Raw genomic sequence first — 15,984 nt, 5'->3', positions numbered from 1 at the left:
AAAGAAAATAGGGCAATGGAGACAAAAAGAAAAGAAAGGAAAAAATAGAAATAAAAACATAAGAGAGTGGAAGAAAGAAGAGGGAGAAGAGGTAGGGAAGGAAGAAAATAACGAGGGATTATAATAAAAATTATATTTAAATAGTGTCTAAGTTTATATGTGCCTCACAACCAAATAGAAACTCTAGAAAGTCATTGGAAACCCACTGGCTTAGAGGTAGATATACTTCTTCTTTTATTACTGAACTTTCTAATTTTCTTAATCAGCATGTAATTTTTTGTGCATAAAGCCATTCTGGTATTTTAAAGAGCTTTATAAAGGATTTCTAATTTTTCCAGATTCTAAAATTTTACAAAAGCCTAGATTTTGCCACTTTTAAAACATTCAACACGTTGTAAATTAATGCACCATTTTATTGTTAAAATCAGCCTCGTATAAAATGATCTGTAGCTGAACAGGAGCAATAGCAAAGGTGTGAACTACTTCAAGGAAGTGCTAACTTCAGAGCCCAAATGAGAACATTTAAATGCTAAAATTTTTAGCAACAGCAAACAGATGTTTCTGCAAAATATCTTCTTTTTTTTTCTGTTTTCCAAACTCCTTTTTCTCCGTACATTCACTTTTTCATTCTTCCAGCTTGGACTTTTCTGCCACTTTACCAATTTTCAGTGCCCATTCATCCTTGAAATGTTTCATTTTAACTTCTCCATCTCTCTTCCTCTGCAGTAATTGCAATGTAAGTTGGGCGTATGGTTCTACTCTAAAAAGTGAATTTAGTATTGGTAACATGTACCGGGCTGATGGCACTGCAAACTGAAGGCCATTGTTTTAATCACAGAAACTCACACATCAAACAACATCTATCACAGTGCCTGAACAACTATTCTCAATTCTCAATGATTAACCCTTTGGTGTAAAACATAGTGTTAATTTTTTAAATGACTGCATGATATAGGTATATGCTTGACAATACATATTGTATTGATGGTGACAATCCAATAGTCATTAGGCACTATTGAATTTGAATGGCTCACAAAGGCAGAAATCTACCTATTAATTGTAAATTCCAATTAAATTTGTGATTGCACAGAAATTAACTTTCAAAAAGAGCACAAACACACGTGTCAAAGACAACTTAGATGATTCTAATATCATCAACAAATTCTATATAGCAAACATAAAGTTCTAGTAATGTATCTCTTTAAATATAAATGAAAATAAAATTATCTTTTCTCATCCATAAGTGATTATTTGTATTGACAATTTGCCAACTCCAGGATAGTTTTGATACTGTCTAAAATATCACCTCATCCCCACAAACATCAACTGATGGTGGTTTCATGAAGTTAATAGAACAAAAATGGGCCTAAGTCTCAAAACGCCTGGATTTAAGTAAGGCACATCTTCCAAGTGAACTAAGTGTATGAACTTGTACAAATTTTTTGAGTTTTCTGGGCATTACTTCAGCCAGTGTAAAAGAGTGGTAAATAATCACAAAGATTCCATGCTCTCCTAATATTCTCTGACTAAAATGGCCATGGGCTTTTGTATCTGTAGCAAAATCCCTATTGGATAATTAGAGAAATCTTGATAGTCTGTCTCAATATATCTTTAAAAGAATATGATCATTTATGAGTAGTTAGAATGAGGAACTTTCTCTATGTTGTCATTCGATGTAGCCCTGAACTGAGTCTCTTTCTAAATTATGATCACATCATAAAACTTCACTCCACCATTACAGCTTACTTTGTACTTTAATGTGTTTTGCATATCAAGATTCTCCTTAGAAAGTAAATTACCTTAGGGCACATCATACTTTATATCAGCCATTAGCGAATATAAGAACGCAGATTGGTTTATAATCAAAACTTGCAAGATAGAACATAATATATACATAGGGCTACAGCCTTGCCTTTAAGGAAGGGAAGGGGACCAAAGAAGGAAAGAACAATTCTTAGCTGCTAACGCAAGTGTTTGGTGGACTAAAAGGTTTACATTTATCAAGGATTAATGTGGTTATGAGATAACTTGAATTTTAATTATGTGAGGTAAACAATGACTGAAGGGAGATTTAACTTGAAGGGAAAAAATAGTAGAGAATGGAGCTTGATATCATTAAATATCAGTATTAGAATAACTTGCTGAGATTGAGGGATTAATATATAAGGATTATAATTGATACAAATGGGTAGAAATTACAAGAGGGAATTACACTGAAGTGTTGGCATAAACTTCTTATATTTATAGTTATTTGAAGACAGAATCATGTGTTTATAAAGACAGCAGTGTCTTCATTCTTAGAAATTTTATATAAAGTTTGAAAAGTCATTGTCAGAATTTTTTGTAGACAAGATGCTTGCCTGAAATGAGCATTTAGATTAATATTCTGTAAAAATAGTTTTTAACGTGGATCAAACTACTCATAACCCTTATTGGTATATGATGTGGTAATTATAACTTAACATACTTTTACCTTTAATTTATAGTACTTTTTTCTAAACCATATCTCATAAATGAATGCCCAGCTTACCCATATGAAATATTGACTTTACCTTTATAGAAAATTAAATTTAGTACAACCTTTGTAAGGAAAGCAATGTTCCTATTATAAATACGTATGAACTCCACTTGAATTATAGCAATTAATTATTTTAATAAACATGAGGGTGTACTATCATTGTCATTTTACAGATGAGAAAATACAGCATCCGAATTGAAATAACTTATCGAAGACTACAAATTTAGAAAACAGTTGTGGCCCAGTCTTTTATAACTTCAGAATCTTTGTCTGAAAATCCTTACCATTTCTTTCCTTGTGATGTCAAATATGTATGGTGTGTCTTGAGCAAGCTTTCAAGCAAAGATCTTTAAAAATAGAAGAGACAACAAGCTATCTAAATGATTCAGTTACTTTTTTATATAAAAACACTGGGGTGGATAAATTATCCCTGAAATTTCTTACTGCCTTTATGATGGTAGAGATAAACTGAAAAAAAAAAAAAAAAGAAATACAATGAAGAAATTTGCACACTGTTATTAGATGAAAAGGTTCTTGCAGTAACTTGTTATAGAAGTCTGTGAAAAGTAGAATTGATTTTTATCAGTCTGATATTGCTCAGAGGAAATAGTCACTGCTTAACACACAAGAATGAGCTAAATTGCCTCTAAGCTGCCATCATCTATATGAATATAGAAGTCAAATTTTAACTACTTTTCCTGGAAAAGATACATATGATGAACATTAAAATAAAATACACATGGTCTTTTCAGAAATTTAACAATTTTATTCAAGCCAGAGACTCTGCCAATTTGCTAAGAAACAAGAATTTTAAGATATGTTAGGTTCTAAATACAAGGCTATGAGAAAAAGTCTAGCATTACCATACATATCTCAAGATGGTTTTGGATTGAGTATTTTAATTTTTTGAAATAGCCAACAGCATGTTGGGAGATAACCTAAATTAAGAGTTGCTGCCATGAGAATAATTGCATTTTCCCACCCATTAATATTGTCTAACATTAAATCTGCATTCATTACGGACCAGTGAGATAGGCAGTTTTAGTTATTTTTTTTCCAATTATAGAAAAACAGTAGAAACTATTAAATGTAGACAGAAAAATTATACCCTCAATGGAATGAAGCACTAATAAATCATAGAATAACAGTGTAGGCCTAGTGTTATCCACTTTTCTTTCTTTCTTTCTTTCTTTCTTTCTTTCTTTTTTTTTTTTTTTTTGTTCTTTTACTAGTAGCTACTTCATATAAACCTTATGATGAAATCACATTCAATAGAGTTTGGGGGACTATTGGATTAACTGAAGCTGTCTTTTCCAAAAAGTAAAACATAAAAATGCAGTGTCCATGGTCTTTAATAATTATGTGGTCAGAATTCACAAATGAGGCCACTGAGTTTCTCTTTTAATTTTCTTTGGTTTTCCTTTATATTACTAGAGAAAAGTTTGTATTGGCTTATAAATTTGATTTGCAGGCACTGCAAAGCTCTTCAGTTTATTAAGGCTTTCTGGTAAGATGCTCATGACTGACACTGGAAACCCATCATGTTGCTTCTTTCTGCTACCTGAGTTCATTGAGATGTTCTGAGAGCATGGCATATACTTTCTGAACATTCCTAAGTGAAAGCTGCCTAATCACCCTGAAGAAATACTTCCAAAATATTATTTTTGTATGCTTGTATGCTCTTCTTTCCTCCATTACTTTGTTTTGTATCTTAGAAATAGAACCAGTAAGTTGAAGCAGGAGAAAAAAATTGGAGAAAACAATTTAAATCACTCCTCCTTAAACTATATAATGTGAATATATAATATTTCCAGAATTCCTTAAAGTTTGAAAAAAATTAACTGGACAATCATATTATTGATAAATCAAATAACTTCTTCCATCCTGCTTTAGTCACATTCAATAAGAACGGAACACTTTCTTTTTAAAAATCTGCAGTTTGATCTGAGATATTAATTCATTTAGGGGGTCAAGGCTGCAGTGAGCCATGATCATGCCACTGCACTCCAACCTTGTCAACAGAGCAAGCCTCTGTCTCAAAAAAATGAATAAAATATTAAAATAAATAAACAAATATAAACAATGTTTTAATATATAATACATATTTGAATGTACCTTAGTGTTTTTCTTACAATAAATATCAAATGATAATGCACAGTCTATAAATATATGACTGAATGACTTCAGATAATGATAGTAATATCTTCATGGAGAAGAAATCAGATTTTCTTTAAGCTTAACATTTAAAAAACACAATTGTTCACTCCAAATTTAGAGAAAATACAAAGACTAGCTAAATGTATAGCATTAGAAGCTAAAGTCTCTCTTTGGCCACTTAAAACAATGCCATAGATTCCAATAGCTGGACACGTGTCAACAGAGACAAGAAACAGCTGATAATAGATGAGTCTCTCTACCCAATTATTTAGCATGTTAAATGAGAGCCATTTCATTTTAGGAATAACATCTCTTGTTTATGTCATTAATCCCTTCCTTTCTCCCTCAGTACCTTTCTCACTTCCTTCCTTCCCTCCTTCTTTCCTTCTTTCCTTCCTTCCTTCCTTCCTTCCTTCCTTCCTTCCTTCCTTCCTTCCTTCCTTCCTTTTCTTCTTTATTGATGATTGCTAATTGATTACTAGGCCTTATACTAAGAAGCAAGACACAGTGGCGAATGCAATAGTTGTGGCTTTGTTCTTCACAGAACTAAAGTGACTAAAGTGTCTAAATTATCTAAGAGTCTAAAGTGGAAGGCAGATGGCTATCAAATTTGCATACAAAAACTCTACAATTTTGTACATTGTAAATTATATAATATTATGGTAAGTAGGATGGAGCCAATGGCCAAATATTTTGAAATAGATTAATAGTAATAGCAAATCCAGTAACAGCATTAGATAGGGTAGTTAAAGACGGCCTCTCTAAGAAAGTAGCACTTAAATTGATACTTGAATAATGATGAAGAGACATCCATGAAAAAGAATGATTGTGGGTATGGGGGAGAATTATTCACACAAAAGAACAGCATAAACAAACAGAATCAAATACTCCAATATGTGAAAGATGAGCAGTGCGGCTAGATGGTAGTGAGTAAGGAGAAGAGTGAATTGGGTCTTCTACGGTGTTAGTAGACTATATTGTCTATGTAGAGTATACTTACATAGACGGTAGTGTCTATTGCACACCTAGGCTATATGATAGAGTCTATTGCTCCCAGGCTACAAACTTGTGCAGCATGTTATTGTGCTGAATTCTGTAAGCAATTGTAGCACAGTGGTATTTGTGTCTCCAAACATATCTAAACATAGAAAACATACAGTAAAAATATGATATTATAATCTTAATGGACCACTGTTCTATATGAGATCTGTCATTGACCAAAATGTTGTTATGTGGTTATGTGGTACAAGATTTTATTTCCAGGTCACATTCTGAGGTACTGAGAGTCAGTGCTTTAACGTACTTTTCTGTGAGACAAAATTCAACTCATAATAGCCACCTATCAAGGAGCACAAAGAGAAAAGAAACAAAGCTTGGAAAAAAATGTGTGGAATTTCAATGTGTACATTTCTTTTGGTGGAGACACTGATAAAGATTGTGGAGTGTTTGCTAGAAGTAAGTCAGCCTGTATTTCCACCACGTTAAAATAAGAGAATGATTTAAGGTAGGAATGGTAAAGAGCTTCAAGTCTATTGCAAGGAATAAGAGGAAGGCAGAAACAGACCTCAGCAACAAATGTAACTCAACATTATTCAATAAAGCAAGAAAATGTGAAGTATCTTAAAAAGATTAACAGAGAAATTATTATTATTATTATTATTATTATTGGGTTTTTTTTTTTTTTTTTTTTTTTTTTTTTTTTTTTTTGAGACGGAGTCTCGCTCTGTCGCCAAGGCTGGAGTACAGTGGCCGGATCTCAGCTCACTGCAAGCTCCGCCTCCCGGGTTCCCGCCATTCTCCTGCCTCAGCCTCCCCGGTAGCTGGGACTACAGGCGGCCGCCACCTCGCCCGGCTAAGTTTTTGTCTTTTTTGGTAGAGACGGGGTTTCACCGTGTTAGCCAGGATGGTCTTGATCTCCTGACCTCGTGATCTGCCCGTCTCGGCCTCCCAAAGTGCTGGGATTACAGGCTTGAGCCACCGCGCCCGGCCGAGAAATTATTATTAAAATATTGTTTTGTAATTTAGGTTTTGGTGTGCTCTGGACACTCAGTAATGAATAACAGCTAATTTCTAAGACTAAAGGGATTCTGTATGGCTAATAAGCCCTCTGCTTTCTATGCATATGTTGGAATGGGGAAAGGTTCCATCCAGCTCACTCTGGAAGGAAATACATTTGGACTTTGATTTTACATTATGTACAAAAATAAATTCTGTCATCCCTAGTGACATAAATGTAGAAAATAAAGCAAATAAAAATGCAAAAAGATAATATAAAAGCTTGTCTTTATAATCTAGAAATTGAGGATTTTAAAAAATAATACTGAAATGTTGAAAATTATATAAGAAAAGATAGAGATATTTGAATATGTAAAAAATATCCAAAATATGGCAAGAGATGTAAACAGCATCAAGAGTCAAAAAATTTGCCTTAGTATTTCTTTTGCTAAAACTTACAATACATAAGAATTTCTACTAAACTAATTTTACAATGACAAAAAAATGAAAGGCTTAGAGCAGGAGTGGTGTAAGGCAGAGAAAAGAAGACAAATTTTAAAAGTATATTTTAAAGGTAATATCACATCTTATTTAAGTAAAAGCATGTGTGTGGCATACATGCATATATGTCGATAGAAAGAGAAACATACCATTATAGTCTATGAATAGTACTTAATTTAGGATGATAAGAACTTAGCAAGTTTACCTTCTTTAACATATTAATATATTAAATTTGAAAATAAAGCAGAGAAAAGCAATAAATGTTTTGTTGTGAAAAACTGAGCAGATCCAGCTTTTCCAGGTATTTTGGGGGGCGTTCAGTTCACTTTATCTTGCACTGGTTTTTTTTTAATCTACTGAATATTCATGATCCTTCTCTGAGCTAGGGTTTAAAAATGAAAACTATACTTGTTCTTATGGGACTTGTATTCTAATGGATAAAATAGATCTGAAAACAAGTGCATTATTTTCTACTGTAACAAGCACCATAAGGTTGATCAAGAAATTTACAGATAAAGATTTTTTTTATAATTCCCTTTTCTTTCTTTTGTCAACTCACACACATTTTGGCCCTAGACAATAGTTCTATTTCTAAACTTCAAATCTTGCCTTAAAGTTAATAAAACAGGGAAATGTACAGGATATTTAAAGGTTGGATTAATAAATGAAAGCAGTAATAAAAATTAACTTTCATAAACATGTGAATAAAACATGGAGATCACAAGAAGGTGTGTATTTTTATTAATATATGCATTTTTCACTGTATTAAAAATGTAACTCCATGTTTCTCATGATAGTGCATAAATATGGCTCAATTTAGTAAAGATAGATGTAATTCATTATAAGACAGGTTAATTCAATGTTCTTTTGAACCCACATTACAGTGTATGTCATTTATGTGCCTTGTTTGGGAAAGGAATAGCTCAAATTAGTTCCATAAGCAATTTGGGTAATTTCTCTAGCTGTCCAAAACTATCAAATGAAGAACAACATTCTACAGTATTGCTTTCCCTGTATTATATGCAATGAAATAAGCAGAAAAGTAATAGAAAACCATGACAAATACGGTTTCACATTTATTCAGTATAGTTCTAAAATACTCCACAAGAAGGTCTAGAGAACTGAGGAGGTGGAAAATATTCTCTCATCACGTTCTTGCACTCTCTACATAAAGCTGATTTGAAGGAGGAATTGCTCAGTAAATAGTTTCTACAGAAGCAGTTTAACCAGTTTCCTAGGGAGCATAGTTGCTTAGGAAACTCAGATATAGTATGGCACAGAGGCTGTGACTGGACACCTGCTGGTGTACACAGTTTCATGCTGCCATTTTTATCCATTTCTTCTCTCTCTCCTGGCTGTGCTCTCATATGGCAGAAGCGCAAAGTTGGGAAACCAGTGCAGTTCTTGGCGTTGGGTGAAGGAAATAAAATTGCTCATCGGTTTACTATAAAGACCACCTTTGGTAGATAAATTTGTTTTTGAGAGCAGATTAGGCAACATGTTTTCTACCCTGCAAAGACTTTCCATTGATCATCGGGATAATCTCTGAGGATTTACCACAATTACAGTCTTTGGAAGCCCTGGCACATTAAGAAATGGTAATTGAATTTCATGAGGGCCATTTTCAAATCTCTGCTCATTTGAGAAAATAAAATCAAGGGCATAGGTGCATGAGGCATACTATAAACCTCAGACTAGTTTCCTAAAAAAGCAATCTTGTATTTCCTTTGAAATATATAATTCATAAATATAAAATATATGTCAGGGTACCCCTTTGAGATATTTCAGTCAATAAATAATTCTGATGTTAAATAACTTTTTATTTTTATATAAAATAAAAGTTGCTTGAATATCAAATGTATATGTTTTTATCCTTCTATCTGTATAAATAAATGGGTTTTGGCTTTTGTAAAAGATTGGCACCTCATTTTCAGTTGGTATTATTTTAAAATGTGAAATAACGATGGTAATGTGGGAATGTGTGCTGGAAATGTGACTTGTGGTCTCTGCACACCAGGCTGCCACATTTAGCAGCTGTTCAGTAGACATGAGGAACTAAGCAAGAGAACACAAGCCATTGGACTGGGGACCCCTAGATGACACAGCGTTATAAAAAGAGACAAAAAAAAAATAAACTTTGCAATTAGTCAAGAGCAATCCCTTAGGTCTGAGGCTCAGCATTATCCATGGCTTCTGTATTCTGTCTGTGAAGCTTTTAGAGACAGGCAATCACAACTATGTCTCACAAATTTTGTATTGTATCAGATTATAGTGAAATCAGTGATATTTTAGCAGTCAACAATCTCAGATATTGAGAGAGTAGAAGAGAGAAAGAGTGGGCTAAAAACTGAATTCACATTACTATAGAGTTAAAGTGGAATTAAAATAGTTTTACTTAATGTTTAAATTTTCCATTAATTTTGTGTGCTTTGAAAGTTAATAGAATCCTGAGACCCTATTGTTACCACACTGCTTGCTTAGGATGCCATCACATTTCTGATCTGCGTCTTCTTTTTATGTCAAGGTTTCCCTGGGCATAAAACACTCATGGGCATTTCCATCTTTCTAAGAAAAAAAAGTAAAGGTCTTACAGTGGCCTACGTGCCCCTCAGCAATCTGGCCTCTCTTTCCCACCTCCCTCTTGCACCCTTCCCTGGCCTCCTCACTCTTTCCTTGTGTGCTCTGCATGTTCCTGCCTCAGATCCTTTCCCTCTTATTCTTTCTGTCTTGAAAACTCATCCCCAAATAGTTGATGGTTCACTTCCCAGTTCCTTCAGGATGCTATTGAAATGTCATCTTCTTAAGAATGTCTTTTTCTATTCCCTTGTCTAGATGCCAATCCTTAGCCCTCTTTATCCCTTTTATCTCTCTTTACCTTTCTAACCATTTTCTTCTTAGCATGCATCATTACATGACATACACCCTTATGATTTTGTTCAATTTACCAAATAGAATATAAGTTGCAAGTAGAGGCTCTTTATCTTATTCACTGCTATACTCTAAATATCCAGAAAACTTCCTGGAACCTATCAGATGACCAAAATATTAGTGGTTTGGATGAATGAAGAGATCTCAAGTAATTGAGATATCGTTCATAATCAGGATATTGTTCATAATCCTCGGGAGTTACCTTAGATAACCTACTTACTTTCTCAGATTTTCTGACTGTCTCTTTTCATGAAAGAGAGCAGAGAACCGACTTCAAAGTGTTCCTTAATAACAGATATTCATCTTTCGAGTGGCCCCCCATTGTATTAAAAAAGACAGTTTATCGATCCTTCTTGAGGACTTTAAAATTAAACATATGCACCTCTTTGTCTTATTAATTGACATGGAGACCGTAAGAGGAAAAAAAAAGCTGAAAATAAGCAAAGCATGCTAATCTATGTGTTAATAGTCTATGCTATGGGACACAGTCTGCTTTGGTTGTTTGCTACTTTTAAAAATCAGGTGTTAGAGATAAATATATTATTGTCATAATGACTGAAACAATGCTAAAAATGAGTTGGAGGGTGGAGGATAAAGTTTCTTGTCTTAGCTTGAATTTCCTCAAACATAGACTTGAGATGAGGCATTGTGTGCAGATGGTTTGGGAAGCGATGCCAGGGTGCAGTAGGGAAGAACTAGGGAGAGTGAGGCAGGGAGGAAGGGATAAACAATACCAACGTGCATTTTTGAGTTTATCGTTATGGGCAACAGATGCTTCTAGGAAGCATGTAGGATGCTTTTCAAGATTGTCCAATCCAATAATTTATCCATCAGCTTTCACTTCAATTGATCAAAAATTGCTTCTTCAGAGTGTTTATTCCCGTCTTTTTGAGTTGCACTTTCTGTGGGCCCTTCCTCCTTTGTCCTTGGAAGAAATCATGGGGGAGGCATGGGGGATGGACACCTGGGATATTAGTAATAAACGGATGAAAACCGCACCCTGCACTCAATCCATATGCACCCTGCATTAAATCTTCTCTGTTACTTAGTCTTCATGGTCTCTACAAATGATTTAATATGCAATGGTCAGCGAAATAAGCTACAGAAGCTGCAATCATCTTGACTCCAACTGGCCCCCAGGTTGTTAGTGATACTTTTCATCTCACATTTCCACCACCAATCCTAGATATGCCAACCTTTCAAGCAGCATTTCATCTGGCCTTCATTGCTTGCCTGATGGAGTGACCCAGATCTTCATCTCTGAGAAGTCCAAGCCCTTGAGTTCCTTGACCCTAACCTAAATTGCTCCAGTTGTTTTTCCCCATTCTACTAGGCATGGAAGACCACCAGAGGCCCAAGAGGAAGTTCCAATGTCAACACATCCTCCCTGCCACCATTATGTAATAGAGAACCCTGTTCTACTGTGTTCCCTACTACAAATGTTCCCACCTCTCATACCTAAGAAACCAAGAAATGTAATCCATCAGAGCCTAAGATTTCAGGGGAAGGAAGCCTACATTCCTCAAGGTGACTGGCAGTGGTGGTGAGAAAGGCCAGTCTTCTTTCATCAATGAACTTGTATGTTTCACTATTTGATTCAAATTTCCTATATCAAGAAATCATTTCAATGCATACACTGTATTCTTGCAGACAACATTGCAACCCTGAAGAGTGTTTTGTTAGACATAGTACCATAGTTGAGTCTTTTATAATAAGACATCCCATTATACCATTAGCCTGGTAATTCTGGATAATATGACATAGGATAGAATCAGTGGATCTCACAGTCATGTTCTCATTGCCACCCTATCTTTTCTATAAAATGGATGTTTTAAACTGAAATGATGTCACATGTTATAAATCTTAGATGTTGGTGTTGTCAGTAAAACTATGGGCAGAGAAGGCAAATCAGTACTAAAGTAAGAGCTAATTTTGTTTTGGTTGAAATGCTTCCCTCCAGGATACAAGGGCTGGAAATAATTATTTTGTCATGAGCGACTGAATTAGTCTCCTTGGAGCCATTAGCACCATTTCCTGGGCTCAGCATTGATACCTGTTTTGTCAACTTTAGACTTTCAAACATCAGTGGAAGGTAGATCTGGATTTTTTGAAAAGAAGCTTAAACCATTGGACCTATGCATAGCTTTCCTTTCTGCTGCCACACTTACTGTATTCATGGCTTCTTCCACAAATACTGGTAGTCAAGAAAATAAGCTGACTGATGCCCACTTAATGCACTTAATGGCCATCCTGTCTATATGGTGTTTGTTGTTGTTGTTGTTGTTGTTGTTTTTGTTTTTTTTAGATGAAGTCCCGCTCTTGTTCCCCAGGTTGGAGTGCAAAGGCACAATATCGGCTCACTGCAGTCTCCACCTCCCAGGTTCAAGTGATTCTCCTGCCTCAGCCTCCGGAGTAGCTGGGATTACAAGTGCCCACCGCCACACCTGGCTAATTTTTGTATTTTTAGTAGAGACGGGCTTTCACCATGTTGGCCAGGCTTGTCTTGAACTCCTGATATCAGGGGTCCACCCGCCTTGGCCTCCCAAAGTGCTGGGATTACCAGCGTGAGCCACCATGCCCTGCCAGTCTATTTCGGTTTTGAACATGTCCTATGTGATGTGTAAACTGTAGTGGTCATTAACCTGAGGCACGAAAACTTTTTTTTTGTTGTTGTTGTTGTTGTTTGAGATGGAGTCTTGCTCTGCTGCCCAGTCTGGTATGCAGTGGTGCAATCTCGACTCACTGCAACCTCTGCCTCCTAGGTTCGAGCAATACTCCTGCCTCAGCCTCCCATGTAGCTGTGACTACAAGCATGTGCCACTAAGTCTAGCGCTAATTTTTGTATTTTTAGTAGAGACAGGGTCTTGCCATGTTGGCCAGGTTTGTCTTGAACTTGTGACCTCAGGTGATCCACCCTCACCTCGGCCTCCCAAAGTGGTAGGATTACAGGCATGAGCCACTGCTTCCAGCCTTGAGGCACAAAAATCTTCACCAGCATAAACATGAGTACTGCTCCTCCAGGCCTCTTTGATTCTGAACTCCTCTCACCTCGTTCCTTTCAAGACCCTCACCAATTGGCTAGAGAAGTGAGCCACCAAGTTACTCCTCCAAGGTTTGCTCACAATGAGGATTCCCCCTGGCACCAGTCTTTAGTGTCACTCCTTGTTATGTGTTGAATTGTGGCTCCCCAAATTATTAGGTTGGTGCAAAAGTTATTGCGTTTTTTTCAATTACTTTCAATGGCAAAAACCACAATTACTTTTGCACCAACCTATATATGTTGAAGTTGTAACTCTTGGGACTGGTGAATGTGACCCTAATCCAGTAACTGGTGTCTATATAAGAGAAAGGAAAGAAAGGTTTGGATATGGAGACACACACGAGTATAATGTCATGTGACAACAGAGGCAGAGGTTGGAGCAATGTAGTTGTAGGACAACACATGCCAAGGATTTCTGACAGCCTCCAGAATCTAGGATGAGGCAAGGAACACTTGTTTTCTACAGCTTTGAGAGAGAGAATGACCCTGCTGATGTCTTGAGTTCAGAGATCTAGCTTCCAGAACAGTGAGAAAATAAATTTCTGCTGTTTCAAACCACCAAGACTATGGCATATTTTTACAAGAGCCCTAGCAAACAAATAAACTCCTCATTGTTCTGTCTTGATGTGGTTTTATATTTTCAGCTTGTATTAATTTATCAGGCCAACCTATCTGTGAACTAAGCTTCTGTCAGTCATAAGGCCAGAGATACGAGCTGAGAAAGAGACTTTGTTCAAGAAGACAGGGCTTATTACCTGCTTATGTAACTTGTGCCCCCCTAATGTTCTCCAGCCAGTTCCAGAAAGTATCATTTTTATTGCATAATGGATTACTTCTATGGCCACCTAACCTTATGATTTGGTAATTTTATAATACCAAGATGATGATGGGGATAGTCATTGCCCAGTATCTGGTGTTGGGCAGAGTTGCAGCCAATAGTCTGATTACACAGTCACTTGCTTTTTTTGTGATAAGGAATTCATTCACATAGCAGGAACTATTTTAAACACAAAGAATAATTCTCTGTGACTGAATACATGGCCTTGCTACAGTACACTAGCATGAGTTGCAAGCTCAAGTAGGAGCTTTCCAGAGACCTCATATAGCTTCTCTGTCTAATATACATAGCATCATTGCAAATGTTGAGTCACACAACTAAGCTCAGGGCATCTTGTACAATATCTTAAACCTATTTGCAAAGCCTTCTCTGCTCCTTGAGCTAAATCTTACTAAAGAGGATCTTTTTTTATCCTTTAAAGAATATTGTTTTTCTAGAGCTCTATGCCTCTATATAGAAAACAGACCTGTGAAAAGCTTCATTCATTGGGCAGTTTGGATTTTCAGGGTCAAGTTTCTTGCTCTCAGTTTTCAAATTCTGCAGGCTTGTGGGTCTATTCAGTCAGGCCCTCCGAGTCAGGGCCTTCCCTGTAGATAACTCTATCTGTAGCCATTAGCTGTCTGATCACAGGTGTCCCAAAATACTGCTGAAAGATAGGGGACATTTTGCTGATTAGGAGTCTGATTTAACTTTTGATCATAACTCAGGAGCTCCAGTCAGACTTTTCTGGATTCGCTGCTATATAGACTATGTAAGAGCTATTAATACAATGGTAGCTTAATTCATTCTCTGTAAATATTCCTTTTGAGTAAATCTCCACCCAGAGAAAGATGTTCTTGCATCTATGGACATAACACCATAAAATCCCAAGAAAAGTGAATCTTTGTCTTTAACAATGGAGTTCTATCTTCTCTTTCAAGGTAAGTAAATGTCTAAAGTACTCTAAAAAGATGTATATGGTTTCCTGCAACAACTAGTTTTCTATCATGCAAATATATATATCATGTATAATCTGTATATATGTGTATCATATAGATGTATATCATATATAATCTGTATATACATATGAGGCAAATATTACGTATTTGGTATAATTTCTCAGAAGAAATCTTTGAGGAGATTTTTTATAATTAGTTTTGAATTTGTAGTGTATTAAATGCATTCATTTTGGTGACATGTTTTCCAAAAATTTCTGAAGTAATGATGAATAATTAAGTCCATGTAGGTATATGTTGGCATAGTTCCACACTGAATGGCAAATATGTATGACATGGAGGTTATATATATATACACACACATATATATTTTTATATATGTATAAAATATGCACTTATATGTATACATATATTTATATGTATTTGTATAAAATAAATATATATTAATATTTATAAACCATCAATAATTTACTAATGTCCCAAGGATATTAGTCTAAGTTTTGCAGAAAAGGCTTCCTTTCCTTTTATTAAGAAAAAGCATTTTTTAAATTCCCATTTAGTTCTTAGTCTTTTCACTCATATCTTCCCCAGCACAATGCGACCCTCATGTCATATGTACTTGCTGTTCAGAGTGGAATTATGCCAACAAATACTTATATAGACTTAAAGTTTCATCATTACTTCAGGGATTTTTAGGAAACATGCCCCCAAAATGAATGCATTTGGTATACCACAAAGTCAAAACTAATTATAAAACATTTTTTTCTCAAAGTTTTTTTCTGATAAATGATACCTAAAAATGCAGTATTTGCTTCCAATCTATTTCTGCATATCACATTAAAATGCAAAACAAATATGTCTATCATTTGTTAGTAAGAATCCCATGTTTTCTTCTAGAGTATGTAGGCAGTAGTTGGGCAAGGTGTGATGTTTCTAGAGTTTAAAAATAATGTTGCAAAAATTTCATGATGTAAACTTTTAGGTTGAAAAAAGCTACGAGCCTTCAATTTGGTTTTTAAATCATAACAAAGTATATAGTTTCTTTTTGAATACTTTTCTCAATAATTTTCTA

The 15,984-nt window shown here is 35.3% G+C and overlaps 1 long non-coding RNA gene across 1 annotated transcript; it reads right to left on the bottom strand.

Annotated features, from left to right (window-relative positions):
* Nucleotides 1–395: 395 nt before the first annotated feature.
* LOC107127991 (uncharacterized) lies at nt 396–11,462 on the bottom strand. Its single transcript, XR_001486472.3, has 3 exons — nt 11,266–11,462; nt 2,803–2,865; nt 396–760 (listed from the first exon to the last, which is right to left on the bottom strand). It is a non-coding gene; the product is annotated as an uncharacterized lncRNA (long non-coding RNA).
* Between the last annotated feature and the right edge of the window lie 4,522 nt (nt 11,463–15,984).

The sequence above is a fragment of the Macaca fascicularis genome, chromosome 17 (genome assembly GCF_037993035.2).
Source record: "Macaca fascicularis isolate 582-1 chromosome 17, T2T-MFA8v1.1".
Taxonomy (NCBI): domain Eukaryota; kingdom Metazoa; phylum Chordata; class Mammalia; order Primates; family Cercopithecidae; genus Macaca; species Macaca fascicularis.
Note: the sequence above shows the minus strand (reverse complement) of the source record. Positions and strands in the feature narration are given on the sequence as shown.